The sequence below is a fragment of the Gymnoscopelus microlampas genome, assembly GCF_963454915.1.
Source record: "Gymnoscopelus microlampas genome assembly, chromosome: 2".
NCBI lineage: Eukaryota > Metazoa > Chordata > Actinopteri > Myctophiformes > Myctophidae > Gymnoscopelus > Gymnoscopelus microlampas.
The window spans coordinates 4,504,283-4,520,392 of record NC_139939.1 but is presented as its reverse complement, the minus strand read 5'-3'; positions in this window follow the sequence as shown (position 1 = coordinate 4,520,392).

The window sequence follows — 16,110 nt, the reverse complement described above, 5'->3', positions numbered from 1 at the left end:
AAAAACAGTTAAAACCTATCTCCTCCTGGGATTTTTGAGTAATCTGCACGAAACTTTTTACAAATGAACTTTGGACCTATACCAAAAAACGTTTGCAAAATATCTTCCATAAGTGAAAAAATGAAGCTTTAATGAGCCAATGAATATTGCAGTTTTATGACAATTATTCATCTGCCCCTAACACATACATGCAGACTTACCATTCTTTGAAACTTTGCAGAAATGTAAAGGGCCATTCCAAATATCACTGAAACCAATCTTACTCCAATTGGTCAAACGGGGGCGCTATAGCAATTTTTTGAAAATTGAAACTTTAAACAGGCAAAAGTCATGCCTCGTTTGGCCGACAGCCATTAGACCTGCTTACACATGTGCCTTGACTAATGAGGAACACATCTATCATGTTGACCAGTAAGCACCGCCCTTAGATTGTCCGTAATCTTGAGCAGTTTGAAAAACACTTAAACCCAGGATTTTTCAGCTATTTGCGTGAAACTGTATGATCAGTGTGATCTCTTTTTTCAGAGGTTTGTCTGTTGCTCCAATAGCGTCCCGCTTAAGTGTATGTCTCACAACCTCAAGGTCACAGGTTCAAGCCTCACTTGGTGCAGACTTCATCTAAGTTGCATTTCACACAACATGACTATCAATGAATACATTTGCAATTGTTAAAGATAACATGAAATACTTAATTGAGTGTTTTTTACATACTTCATTGTGAAAATAGCTGATCTACAATCTCACAACTTTTCAGATAGCAATGAGAGTATGTTTTTTCAATGTATAACATACTTCATTGTGAAAATAGCCGATGTACAATCTGACAACTTTTAATGGTTTGTGAGCTTGTAGATCGGCTACTTTCACTAGTTTTGCTTCTGAGGAGATGTACAATTTCTTCATTGGTAAATGGTTTGTGAACGAGTGATCTTTGTGTTAGTGAAACAGGGGCTTGGGTCATGACAGAAGGCAAGAGTTTGTGATCCTCAACAGACAATATCAGCCTGGACAAAGCTATAGCACTATAGGTAGTGTTGCAGCTACCTAAGAGTGCCTCACGATCGCAAGGTTGCCGGTTCAAGCCTCACTTAATGCACACTCATTTAAGTTGAATTGCAAAAAACATGACTCAATCTATTCCGTTTCCATGGCTCTCTCTCTCTCTTCAATCTATTCTGTTTCTATCTTCAATATATTCCGTTTCCATGTCTCTCTCTCTGTCTCTTCAATCTATTCCGTTTCTATCTTCAATCTATTCCGTTTCCATGTCTCTCTCTCTGTCTCTTCAATCTATTCCGTTTCTATCTTCAATCTATTCTGTTTCCATGTCTCTCTCTCTGTCTCTTCAATCTATTCCGTTTCTATCTTCAATCTATTCCGTTTCCATGTCTCTCTCTCTCTCTCTCTCTCTCTCTCTCTCTCTCTCTCTCTCTCTCTCTCTCTCTCTCTCTCTCTCACAGAGGCTCTGGTTGACCCAGGTACGATTCCAGGCCAGGTCAGCAAATGTGTCGATGAAATGAAATTTGTCCCTGAGCAAGACTCTTAACCCCTAATTGCTCACAGGCCCTCATTGGAAACAAGACCGCAAGGACTTTCATGAACTGACCTGTTAAAGGAATTATCATTTCTCTTTCTCTCTCCTGGCCCCGTATTATCGCTGCTTGCAGCTATATTTTGTGATTTGTTTTAGTAGCATTTCTTACCAGACTGCAGCATCTTCTGTTTCTCCACAGCGATAGTTTTGGTCTCAACATCATCACATTCTACAACTAAAAAAACAAAATGAGATAATGAGGAACCAAGTGGCTGAACGCCAGAGGTTAATCTCATAATGTACTCACCAGTGCCGAGCTCTTTTTGTTGTTTTTTTGTTTTTTTGATGTCGCCATAGCCCCCGCTAAATCCGTTTAAAATCCGCGTTCATTTGGTTCGACACAAACACGGGATCCGAGAGAAAAAAACACTGAAAACCGCGACGCGATCCGAGCCTCCATTTTGAAGTTACAGACGATAACATTAGACTGGGCGATGCGGTGAGGAAAACCACAGCTGAGACAACCGCTTGCAAAGTTGATCCCTAGACAGGAAACGGAGGCGGGACAAAAAAACGGAACCTGTTTTATTTCGTTTCCGGTCGGCCCCCCGAAACCGGAAGGGCCGAAAAAAAATCCGGAATCTGCACTTGTTCGATTTAACATGGGATTTGCGAGTCGCGTAGATCTACGCGACTGGCACGCTGCGGCTTTAAATCGGTTCGCGTAGATCTATGCGATTGGCAGTCAATGTGTTAATGCAGTATAATCAAATATTTGTCAATCAAATTATGAATAGCTTCAAATGATCCACCTTCATTGTGAACAAGTGGCCTGGGAGATGCAGAGAATGGATACAACATAAATGAGCTGTACAGGTGGCATAAACCATAAGGCAGTATGTCACAGAGTTCCAATGTCATTGCTAAATTACCAATTTCATAAATTAGCCTTTGATTCTGTTCTGTCCCGTCCTCTAATGCCTTAGAAGATAAGTAAAGACCTTTATTGAAAAGGTAACCACCCGTCCCGAAATTCGCGGGACAGTCCCGAAATTGGACCCTCTGTCCCGCGTCCCGCACAAGCAGAGCAATGTCCCGAAAATCAAAGATATGAGAGAGGAGAAAAAAAAAGATTTTTATTTTATTAAAAAAAAAAAAAAATCTATAAATGTTTAAGTTAACTTGCAATACCCTCTTATATATGTGAAATACTATTCTTGGATAAATGTAATTGGTCAATGCTGTATGTATTTGTGGAAAGCCATTGGTTGGGGGGGAGCGGGGGGGTGGAACAAAAAACAACAACATCCGCGTCCACACTCCTAACTCTATGGTCACAGCTGACAGGCAGCTCACGCACACACAGGTACAACAGGGGGGACTGTCTGCGCTGCGCGGCAAAAATACAAAGCGACAAAATGGAGGAAACAGTGGAAACTCCTGCTGCTAAGAAAAAAAGGCTCTGCTCATATAACAGAGACTGGGAGAGTAAATATACATGGTTGATATCTGTGTCAAACGACCCAAACAAGGCAGAGTGTACCATTTGTCGTCGGAACTTCACTATCACCCATGGAGGAGAGAATGATATTAAGAGGCATGGTGACGGTGAAGCTCACAAGAAAAATGTACAACAAAGAAAGGCCAACACTAGCTTGACAAGCTATTTTTCAACACAAAAAGACAGCAACACAGATAAAGTCACCGCAGCGGAGGTAACCGGTGTCTACCATAACGTGCAGCATGGCTTATCATACAGATCTGGTGATTGTGGAGCCAAACTTTTCCCTATCATGTTCCCTGATTCAGAGATAGCTAAGAAGATAGGCTGTGGGCGCACAAAAAGTGCTGCTATTGTTACTGATGTTCTTGGACCTGCGTCTTTGGAGACATGCTTGCAACAGTTAAATACGCCGCTGGCTGCTGACAAACCAGATTCTCTTCCTTTTTTTTCAATTGCTTCTGATGCATCAAATCACGGCACTACCAAACTATTCCCTCTAGCAGTGAGGTTTTACACCCCAGAACATGGCGTGCAGAACAAGGTACTGGACTTTTATGAAGACCTCAAAGAAGACTCTGATGCCATATTTAACCAGGTTGTTTCAAGGCTGCAGGAGATGAACCTGGGGTTAGAACGGGTGTCTGCATACGCAGCAGATAACGCCAGTGTGAATTATGGGGTACATAAATCTGTATATAAAAAGTTGAAAGAAAAGAATGGTGCTATCATTAAAGCCAACTGCGTTGCCCACATTCTGCATAACTGTGGGAGGAATGCAGGTGACAAGCTTAAAGTGGATGTTGAGGCTGTAGTCACGAAAATATACGGTCATTTTTCAATATCGGCTAAACGAGTCCAAGAATTGAAAGACATTTTTGATTTTGTGGAGGAGGAGTACATGACACTTCACAGGCACGTACCAACACGGTGGCTCAGTCTGTGGCCAGCTGTCAAACGACTTAATGACTGCTGGCCTGCTGTCAAAAGTTATTTTTGTCTCTTGGAGAAGATAACTGCCCAGTGGCTCTTTGGAGTTTTTTTGCTAGTGATGAGGATGGCGAGGGAGTGCCATGTGAACTCCAGGCATACATAGCGTTTTTACAGAATAGCCTAAAGCTGTTTTATGACGCTGTGCTTGAAGTTGAGGGGAATGAGACAACTGTCTGTGAGCTTTTCGATCTCATGACAAATCTAAAACTGAAACTTAATCAACGGTTAAAGGATCGTTTCTTTGGATTTGAGACAAGAGAGCTCCTGCAGAGCTTCCCTACCGCACAGGCTGCTGCGATTGAAAAGGACCTTCTCAAGTTCTATGAGAGTGCACTCACTTACCTTAACAAATGGTTTGATTTCTCTGATCAGAATTACATGAAACACATCGCATGCTTGGCTGTCAAGAGAGAATTCAGCTTCCAAGAGCTCTGCGGAGCAGCTGAAGCTCTTAATATGACCAAACAACTGGATATGGACCTCCTTTATGATGAGTTTAGTATTATGCTCCCACGGATGAGAGAACTCGCAGTGACAAAAGATTCTGTTGCATCAAAGTGGACAGCATTACTGAAGCATGCAATGATGCCAAACATGACAGCTTTATTGTCGTTCAGTCACCAACGCTTTCGTGGAGAGACTGTTTTCACTGATGGTGGGGGCTTGGACTAAGGATAGGAATCGCTGCAGCATTGATCTAATCAAGAGTGAAATTCAAGTTAAAGTGAACTACAGCTGCACATGCCAGGAGTTTTACAAGGATGTACTGAAGGAGAAGACCCTGCTAGATGCTGCCCGTTCCAACAATACAAGTTCAAGGCCAATAAGTAGATCGAGTAAAGGTAAGCTAACTTTCTACGTGTGTGTGTGTGTGTGTGTGTGTGTGTGTGTGTGTGTGTGTGTGTGTGTGTGTGTGTGTGTGTGTGTGTGTGTGTGTGTGTGTGTGTGTGTGTGTGTGTGTGTGTGTGTGTGAAAAGCTACTTGGTCCTTAATGCTGTTATTCATTCATTTCAACTAAATAGGCGTCTCTCTCTCTCTTTCCCCCTCACTCTCGCTCGCTCTCACTCGCTCGCTCTCTCTGTCTGTCTCTCTCTCTCTCTCTCTCTCTCTCTCTCTCTCTCTCTCTCTCTCTCTCTCTCTCTCTCTCTCTCTATCTCTCTCTCTCAGACCCCACCCTGCCTGGCCGTGTCGTGTCTCTCTCTGACTGTCCATGGTGCTGAAGTCTGAAGATTTTTTTTTTTTTTTTTATGATTGTTTTACATATCTACAGTATATATTTTGACTGTAGTTTACACAGATATGTGAGTCTTATAGGATTGCCTTGGACTGCCTTATTTTGACATACTGCTCCATTGATAAATGCGGACTTTGTGGAGCTTCATTGTGCTGTTAATTGCCAATTTGCAATAGTAGAAACACTGTAGGCTACTTTCTTTTATGGCGATTTGTAACAATGTGATGTTTTGAAAAACACTCCAGTTGTTGTTTGTTATAATAAACAATGATTAGTATTTGAGAAACGGTCGTCTATTGTTATCTAATATAATCCACAAAATACATTAGTATAAACCCATTTTGTTTGAATATTTTATTAGGCAGAAATTGTTTTTTGTGATAATAAATTGGTAAAATCAGGCAAAAATAAGAATAAAATAACATAACCCTAACCTAACTCCTAATCCTAACCCTAAAACCGAAATAAAGAAACCAAAAACTTGAAAAAAAACCAACCGAATCCGAACCGAACCCGCCCAAAAATTTCGCGTGCGCGCTTCGCGCGCGCGGGGGGGGGGGGGGGGGGGCACATGCACGCGCGCGCGCAGCGCGCATGTGTCCCGCGATATCCCGCGGGACGGGTTAATCTGTCCCTCAATGGGCCTGTTTGGAGGTGGTCACCCTACCCCTCCTGCTCATATGCAGGTGGTCACTTGTGGTCCGTGAAGGTATTGCATGTGGTCCCTGACCATGCATTTAGTAATGTAGGAAAGTGACTTTTTTTTCTTGTTCCATGGAACAGTGCATTAATGACCTGGTGACGTTGATGGACATTGTCATTATTTAATTTCAAGCTTTTTTTTCCTCCCACACCACGCCCAGTAATTCCAATATTTTCTTACATTTGGTGGACTTATGAAATATGATTTAAACATATTTTAATACATTTAACAAAGGTATTTTATTTTTGTATTTACATTTTAAAACATTTTCCCATTGACAACCTGCAGGCCTAATTATGCCCTGCACCACTAGTAGTCCGTGGACCATTGGTTGAGAAACAGTGATATGTATAGACAACACATGCACAGCAAGTGCTACCAAAAGCACTAATCTTGTCTCATATCCCCAGCTAACACACAACAGTGGTGCCCAGGTTGATGCAGGGTGGTCCCTGGTTCCCTGATTGAAAACCCCTGATTTAAAATATGCTCCTCATTGACTTTGTACAGTGAAGAGGCTCTGGAGAAGCTCTTTTAAGCCCGTAAAACGAACCCAAACAAAGCTGATTCTGACTGTATAGATAGAACATCTTCTTAAAATAAAAATGTCAACTTCCTAATGATTTAGCTATTTTTATTAGATTCAAATAATAAAAGCAACAGGAAGTTGACATAAAAAAAAGGCGTGGAAACATTTTGGCTTCCCTATAAGACAGAAAACGAAAAAGGCGAGAAGATAACGGGCAAAACAAAGAGCAAGAGCCAAAGAGTTTACGAGGTGCATCGCTGTTTTCATGGCCAAAGATATCAGGCCGTTCTCCATTGTTGAAAATGAAGGGTTTAGGCAAAACTAATGGTAAACACGCTGGAGCCAAAATACCATATCCCGTCACGTCTGCACGTTAGTGATAAAGTAATGCTTTACAAGGAAACAAAATAAAAGGTTATTCAGAGCCTTGAAGATGTAGATATCCATAGCGATTACAACAGACGGCTGGACATCGAGGGCCACCCAGAGTTATATCACAATCACGGCCCATGGTATTACAAGCAAGTGGGAGATGGTAAACTGTGTGCTTCAAATTCACCCTCTGTTCGAATCGCACACTGGAATCAACATAGGTGACGTTCTGAAAACAGCTGTGACTGAATGGAATCTTAAAAGTCCTAATTTCAATATTTTAAGTTATTCTTTATTTTATCAGGAATTTGTATTAAAATTGTATTTCACTTTTTTTAAAGACAAAGACAACTATAATGCCTTAGTTTGTGCACGGCTTACAGTACAGTTGGCTTGTTATCTACCTCAGGAATAAAAAGGCATTCTTTGAGTATTGAAAAGAGGGTAAGAGTATTGTTAAAAGAAACCTGGATTTGAGATTTGTGTAGGAAAAATGATTTAAAAAAAGTTTCCACTCGTTTGCTACAGTATAAAGAGAATAAGAGAAAACAAACGAACCGGTCTGGGTTTGTGTAAGAGGAAAAAAAAAAAAGAAATCGGTCATTTGTCTGGAAAATAATTTTGTGTGAGATCGTGAGAAATGGTATCCTGAACCTCATGATTCGAATCGTATCGTGAGTTCAGTGAATCGTTACATGCCTACTTGCGACCGATAAAAATTGGTCCACAACCCAAAGATGGCTACCGCCCCACTGTTTGGGAAACAGCAGTGGCAAAGGGTATTTTTTCAATTCTTTTTTTAAATTTCCCCAATTTTCTTTTTTAAATAACTGAAAAAAAGTTATTGAAAAAACATGGTCTCCTCACGCATTAGAAGGACAATAGGACAGTTTGAAGGTACAATGGGTTTGTATAGGAAGGGGTGTATAATGGGGCGGCACCTGGGCTGGCCAGTCAGATTCCAGGGGAAGGACACAGTGTCATATAGCAGTGAGTGAAGGTATCTGTGGAGCTTCAGCAGACACAGGATCAGGCAGCAGGATGAAGATGGTACTGCGGCTGAGTGTGGCCTCTCTGCTTCTTTCCTCCCTAACCATGGCGATGGATGGTAATATCTAATATCTATCATCTTGTGTCGCTTATATCATTTAGAAAACATTGAATTGAATGCCAAATATGATTATTAGCCTGCCACCTAGGGACAAAGGGGAAACATAAACAACCTGTGATTCTTATAACTGTATAGCTGTTGCATTGGGGGTGGCCATAGCTAAGTGGTTAATGAGCCCGCCTGGGCAGCCAGAGGCCCTGGTTGTCGCAGGTTCGATTCCAGGCCAGCAATGTGTGTCCCTGAGCTTTGCTATTATGAATTGGAAATTAAAACTCTTAATTGTTAATGATTGCTATCAAAAGGTGATACTATGGTGCAATTATGGGAAACATTCTTATAAACCATTAAATGAAAACTGGGAAAGCATCTGTGTCATTTTAGATTTTTTTTTTAACACAAATCTTCTCTGCTGAGGGTCTCCCTGGCTCAAAACATTTTTAGATGGTGGGTCTGCGGTCAAATACATATCATTTTGGGGGTCCTTAGCACGAAAGATTTGAGAACTACTGATTTAGAAGGCATTTGATTTGGAAGGCATTAGGTCTTAAAGGGTTAGTTCAGATTTTTTGAGTATTTTCTGTAGGAAATACTTACCATTAATGTAGTGGTTGCAAAGGTATTAATTGATTGCCCGAGTCCCGTGGTCAGAGTTATGGTCCGTTTCTGATAAATATGAAGTAGTTCCGGTAGATTAGTAGATTTGGTGGGGGCCGCTCATTAAAAATAAATAAATTAAAAAAACTAACGTCATTTGTATTGTTGACCTATTTCTACCATATAGAGCAGGTCTCGTTCAATTTCGACCCCTCTGTCACATGGTACTAATGTTTGTGTCCAGAATCACTGCGCCGCGGCAGCCTACTCACGCACAAAATATATGACACAAAAAATAGTACCATGTGACAGAGGGGTCGAAATTGAACGAAACCTGCTCTATATGGTAGAAATAGGTCAACAATACAAATGACGCTAGTTTTTTTTTATTTATTATTTTTAATGAGCGGCCCCCACCAAATCTACTAATCTACCGGAACTACATGCATATTTATCAGAAACGGACCATAACTCTGACCACGGGACTCGGGCAATCAATTAATACCTTTGCAACCACTACATTAATGGTAAGTATTTCCTACAGAAAATACTCAAAAAATCTGAACTATCCCTTTAATGGGTTAATGGTTCCACTGTAAAATACAGCAGACCCTGATGTGTGCTCAATCGATCTATGGGTTAGGAGTCTGTGTGTAGCCAGCAAAGGTGATGTTATTACCATTGATGTTCTCACTTAAAATATTACATTATAGCAGGTATACAAGCTTGCAGCATGTCACTTCGTGCCGCGCTACAAGCTTGCACATTTGCTATTTTTGAAATGATTTGAAAAATCTAAAAAATGTTTCGAACATTTTTAATAATACTTTTGAATATTTGTTCCTCTTTTCTGGGAGTCCCTGACAAGAAAGAAAATCAGATGGGGGTCCACGGCCAAATATATATATATATATATATATCAATTTGGGGGTCCTTGGCATGGAAAATGTTGAGAATTACTGATTTAGAAGGTATTTGTTGAATCTGCCTCATTGGTTAAGCCTGAGGTGTATTTCCCAGAAGTGGTGTTGTCTAATAGTAACAAGTCCCTGAAAAACTTTAATTCAGAGGAGCGTTCTCAAATACCATAATGAATTTGTGTGACTGGAACTACAGCTGTTACCTGTTGTTTGAAGCATTGCTCCTTGTTAGATTGTATCAAATGCACTGTCCAGTGGCAATTTTATAGGGGGGGGGGTCTTTCTTTGATCTCTGCTCTGCCCACGAGTTAACGAGCATAGTTTGTTCCTTTGAAAATAAAACTACAATAATAAGGACTGTCTGTCTGTCACCCTGACATGTGCATGAAGGATATCACATGTAAGCAAGCTGTGATACTTACATGGAATGTTACATTATTAGTTACATTGTTTGTTGTGCTTACTTTGCAACTGTCTGGTAGTTTAATTGTTTTATTGGCTTAAGTACGGTGTACCATTTTTATTCAGTGTTCATTATGTATTTGCACTGTATTAGCCATACTGGTGACAGTAGATTAATAGTGTTGTCTCTTGACAATTTCTAGATCTGTGAGCCAAGGCCACCTGCTTTTTACAGAGGAGGATAGGTGGGCACTAGGGACATCTGGGCTATTTTGTCCAAAATGTTGAACATTTTTATATTTGAAAAATGGTCTTAAGTAATGTAAAGTATACATGATGTGAACATGCACTGTACATCATTATCAGACATGATTTTATCCTTCAACTTCTTGTTTTGGCCCAAAAATTACTGGATATACAGTTTTTTTTAGCAATTTGTAGCAATTGTAGAAATATTAGTTAATTGTCGAATGTTTAAGCATGTATACTTTACTTTATTAGAAAAAAACATTTCCACATATCACATTTTTAAACATTTTGGAGAAAATTGCCAATTTATCAGAGAGGTGACCCCCCCCCCCCCCCCATTTCACTGTATCCAACATTATTTGATTATTTGTTTCCTTATTCAGCAGCCACATTGTTGCTCATCCATAATATCAGGTCTGTGTGTATGTCTATAATGAATAGAGATGATTTGTACTAGGTGACCCAGACATGCTCCCACCTGTACAAGAGATCATTTAACCTTACATACTATGCATTAGTCAAATTAATCATTAATACATTTGATCAAAGATCACACAGAACCCTGATGAGTTGACCTTTATACTGTCTCCTGATGCGTGCCTGGTGTGTGTGTGTGTGTGTGTGTGTGTGTGTGTGTGTGTGTGTGTGTGTGTGTGTGTGTGTGTGTGTGTGTGTGTGTGTGTGTGTGTGTGTGCGCGCTTGTGTGCATGTATATATATATATATATATTTATATATATATATATATAGAGCAACATACGCTTTTCAGAAAACTCTTAGGATTTAGAACAGTGGTTCTCAAAATAGCAGATTACAAGCTCACAACGCATCACGTTGTGCCGCACTGTGATCTTGTACATCTGCTATTACTGAACATTAAAAAAAAAAGATCTTGAAAAATGCTGAAAATTTAGATTTTTTTTTACACATAATCTTCTCTTCTGGGGGTCTTCCTGGCTCAAAACATTTTCAGATGGTGGGTCCGTGGTCAAATACATATCATTTTGGGGGTCCTTGGCACGAAAGATTTGAGAAATACTGATTTAGAAGGCATTTTGTAGAACCGGCCTTAGGTCTTAATGGGTTAATGGTTCCACTGTAAAATACAGATGTGTGCTCAACCTCAATTGATCTATTGATCTATACACACAGGAGTCTGTGTGTAGCCAGCTACAATGGATACATTTTCAGGGCACCTTATACAAAGGTGACATTATTACCATTGATGTTCTCACTTAAAATATTAAATTATAGCAGGTATACAAGCTTGCAGCACGTCACTTCGTGCCGCGCTACAAGCTTGCACATTTGCTATTTTTTTTTTGAAAATCTCAAAAATGTTTCGAACATTTTTAATAATACTTTTGAATATTTTTTCTTCTCTTCTGGGAGTCCCTGGCAAGAAAAAAAATCAGATGGGGGTCCACGACCAAATATATATATCAGTTTAGGGGTCCTTGGCATGGAAAATGTTGAGAATGACTGATTTAGAAGGTATTTGTTGAATCTGCCCCATAGGTTAAGCCTGAGGTGTATTTCCCAGAAGTGGTGTTGTCTAATAGTAACAAGTCCCTGAAAAACTTTAATTCAGAGGAGCGTTCTCAAATACCATAATGAATTTGTGTGACTGGAACTACAGCTGTTACCTGTTGTTTGAAGCATTGCTCCTTGTTAGATTGTATCAAATGCACTGTCCAGTGGCGATTTTATAGGGGGGGGGGGGGTCTTTCTTTGATCTCTGCTCTGCCCACGAGTTAACGAGCATAGTTTGTTCCTTTGAAAATCAAACTACAATAATAAGGACTGTCTGTCTGTCACCCTGACATGTGCATGAAGGATATAACATGTAAGCAAGCTGTGATACTTACATGGAATGTTACATTATTAGTTACATTGTTTGTTGTGCTTACTTTGCAACTGTCTGGTAGTTTAATTGTTTTATTGGCTTAAGTACGGTGTACCATTTTTATTCAGTGTTCATTATGTATTTGCACTGTATTAGCCATACTGGTGACAGTAGATTAATAGTGTTGTCTCTTGACAATGTCTAGATCTGTGAGCCAAGGCCACCTGCTTTTTACAGAGGAGGATAGGTGGGCACTAGGGACATCTGGGCTATTTTGTCCAAAATGTTGAACATTTTTATATTTGAAAAATGGTCTTAAGTAATGTAAAGTATACATGATGTGAACATGCACTGTACATCATTATCAGACATGATTTTATCCTTCAACTTCTTGTTTTGGCCCAAAAATGACTGGATATACAGTTTTTTTTAGCAATTTGTAGCAATTGTAGAAGTATTAGTTAATTGTCGAATGTTTAATAAAAAAAAAAACATTTCCAGATATCACATTTTTAAACATTTTGGAGAAAATTGCCAATTTATCAGAGAGGTGACCCCCCCCCCCCATTTCACTGTATCCAACATTATTTGTTTCCTTATTCAGCAGCCACATTGTTGCTCATCCATAATATCAGGTCTGTGTGTATGTCTTTAATGAATAGAAATGATTTGTACTAGGTGACCCAGACATGCTCCCACCTGTACAAGAGATCATTTAACCTTACATACTATGCATTAGTCAAATTAATCATTAATACATTTGATCAAAGATCACACAGAACCCTGATGAGTTGACCTTTATACTGTCTCCTGATGCGTGCCTGGTGTGTGTGTGTGTGTGTGTGTGTGTGTGTGTGTGTGTGTGTGTGTGTGTGTGTGTGTGTGTGTGTGTGTGTGTGTGTGTGTGTGTGTGTGTGTGTGTGTGTGTGTGTGTGTGTGTGTGTGTGTGTGCGCGCGCTTGTGTGCGTGCGTGCCTGTGTGCATGTATATATATATATATATTTATATATATATATATATATATAGAGCAACATACGCTTTTCAGAAAACTCTTAGGATTTAGAACAGTGGTTCTCAAAATAGCAGATTACAAGCTCACAACGCATCACTTTGTGCCGCACTGTGATCTTGTACATCTGCTATTACTGAACATAAAAAAAAAAAGATCTTGAAAAATGCTGAAAATTTAGATATTTTTTTTACACATAATCTTCTCTTCTGGGGGTCTTCCTGGCTCAAAACATTTTCAGATGGTGGGTCCGTGGTCAAATACATATCATTTTGGGGGTCCTTGGCACGAAAGATTTGAGAAATACTGATTTAGAAGGCATTTTGTAGAACCGGCCTTAGGTCTTAATGGGTTAATGGTTCCACTGTAAAATACAGATGTGTGCTCAACCTCAATTGATCTATTGATCTATACACACAGGAGTCTGTGTGTAGCCAGCTACAATGGATACATTTTCAGGGCACCTTATACAAAGGTGACATTATTACCATTGATGTTCTCACTTAAAATATTAAATTATAGCAGGTATACAAGCTTGCAGCACGTCACTTCGTGCCGCGCTACAAGCTTGCACATTTGCTATTTTTTTGGGAAAATCTCAAAAATGTTTCGAACATTTTTAATAATACTTTTGAATATTTTTTCTTCTCTTCTGGGAGTCCCTGGCAAGAAAAAAAATCAGATGGGGGTCCACGACCAAATATATATATCAGTTTAGGGGTCCTTGGCATGGAAAATGTTGAGAATGACTGATTTAGAAGGTATTTGTTGAATCTGCCCCATAGGTTAAGCCTGAGGTGTATTTCCCAGAAGTGGTGTTGTCTAATAGTAACAAGTCCCTGAAAAACTTTAATTCAGAGGAGCGTTCTCAAATACCATAATGAATTTGTGTGACTGGAACTACAGCTGTTACCTGTTGTTTGAAGCATTGCTCCTTGTTAGATTGTATCAAATGCACTGTCCAGTGGCGATTTTATAGGGGGGGGGGTCTTTCTTTGATCTCTGCTCTGCCCAGGAGTTAACGAGCATAGTTTGTTCCTTTGAAAATAAAACTACAATAATAAGGACTGTCTGTCTGTCACCCTGACATGCGCATGAAGGATATAACATGTAAGCAAGCTGTGATACTTACATGGAATGTTACATTATTAGTTACATTGTTTGTTGTGCTTACTTTGCAACTGTCTGGTAGTTTAATTGTTTTATTGGCTTAAGTACGGTGTACCATTTTTATTCAGTGTTCATTATGTATTTGCACTGTATTAGCCATACTGGTGACAGTAGATTAATAGTGTTGTCTCTTGACAATTTCTAGATCTGTGAGCCAAGGCCACCTGCTTTTTACAGAGGAGGATAGGTGGGCACTAGGGACATCTGGGCTATTTTGTCCAAAATGTTGAACATTTTTATATTTGAAAAATGGTCTTAAGTAATGTAAAGTATACATGATGTGAACATGCACTGTACATCATTATCAGACATGATTTTATCCTTCAACTTCTTGTTTTGGCCCAAAAATGACTGGATATACAGTTTCTTTTAGCAATTTGTAGCAATTGTAGAAATATTAGTTAATTGTCGAATGTTTAAGCATGTATACTTTACTTTATTAGAAAAAAACATTTCCACATATCACATTTTTAAACATTTTGGAGAAAATTGCCAATTTATCAGAGAGGTGACCACCCCCCCCCCATTTCACTGTAGCCAACATTATTTGTTTCCTTATTCAGCAGCCACATTGTTGCTCATCCATAATATCAGGTCTGTGTGTATGTCTATAATGAATAGAGATGATTTGTACTAGGTGACCCAGACATGCTCCCACCTGTACAAGAGATCATTTAACCTTACATACTATGCATTAGTCAAATTAATCATTAATACATTTGATCAAAGATCACACAGAACCCTGATGAGTTGACCTTTATACTGTCTCCTGATGCGTGCCTGGTGTGTGTGTGTGTGTGTGTGTGTGTGTGTGTGTGTGTGTGTGTGTGTGTGTGTGTGTGTGTGCGCGCTTGTGTGCATGTATATATATATATATATTTATATATATATATATATATAGAGCAACATACGCTTTTCAGAAAACTCTTAGGATTTAGAACAGTGGTTCTCAAAATAGCAGATTACAAGCTCACAACGCATCACGTTGTGCCGCACTGTGATCTTGTACATCTGCTATTACTGAACATTAAAAAAAAAAGATCTTGAAAAATGCTGAAAATTTAGATTTTTTTTTACACATAATCTTCTCTTCTGGGGGTCTTCCTGGCTCAAAACATTTTCAGATGGTGGGTCCGTGGTCAAATACATATCATTTTGGGGGTCCTTGGCACGAAAGATTTGAGAAATACTGATTTAGAAGGCATTTTGTAGAACCGGCCTTAGGTCTTAATGGGTTAATGGTTCCACTGTAAAATACAGATGTGTGCTCAACCTCAATTGATCTATTGATCTATACACACAGGAGTCTGTGTGTAGCCAGCTACAATGGATACATTTTCAGGGCACCTTATACAAAGGTGACATTATTACCATTGATGTTCTCACTTAAAATATTAAATTATAGCAGGTATACAAGCTTGCAGCACGTCACTTCGTGCCGCGCTACAAGCTTGCACATTTGCTATTTTTTTTTTGAAAATCTCAAAAATGTTTCGAACATTTTTAATAATACTTTTGAATATTTTTTCTTCTCTTCTGGGAGTCCCTGGCAAGAAAAAAAATCAGATGGGGGTCCACGACCAAATATATATATCAGTTTAGGGGTCCTTGGCATGGAAAATGTTGAGAATGACTGATTTAGAAGGTATTTGTTGAATCTGCCCCATAGGTTAAGCCTGAGGTGTATTTCCCAGAAGTGGTGTTGTCTAATAGTAACAAGTCCCTGAAAAACTTTAATTCAGAGGAGCGTTCTCAAATACCATAATGAATTTGTGTGACTGGAACTACAGCTGTTACCTGTTGTTTGAAGCATTGCTCCTTGTTAGATTGTATCAAATGCACTGTCCAGTGGCGATTTTATAGGGGGGGGGGGGTCTTTCTTTGATCTCTGCTCTGCCCACGAGTTAACGAGCATAGTTTGTTCCTTTGAAAATCAAACTACAA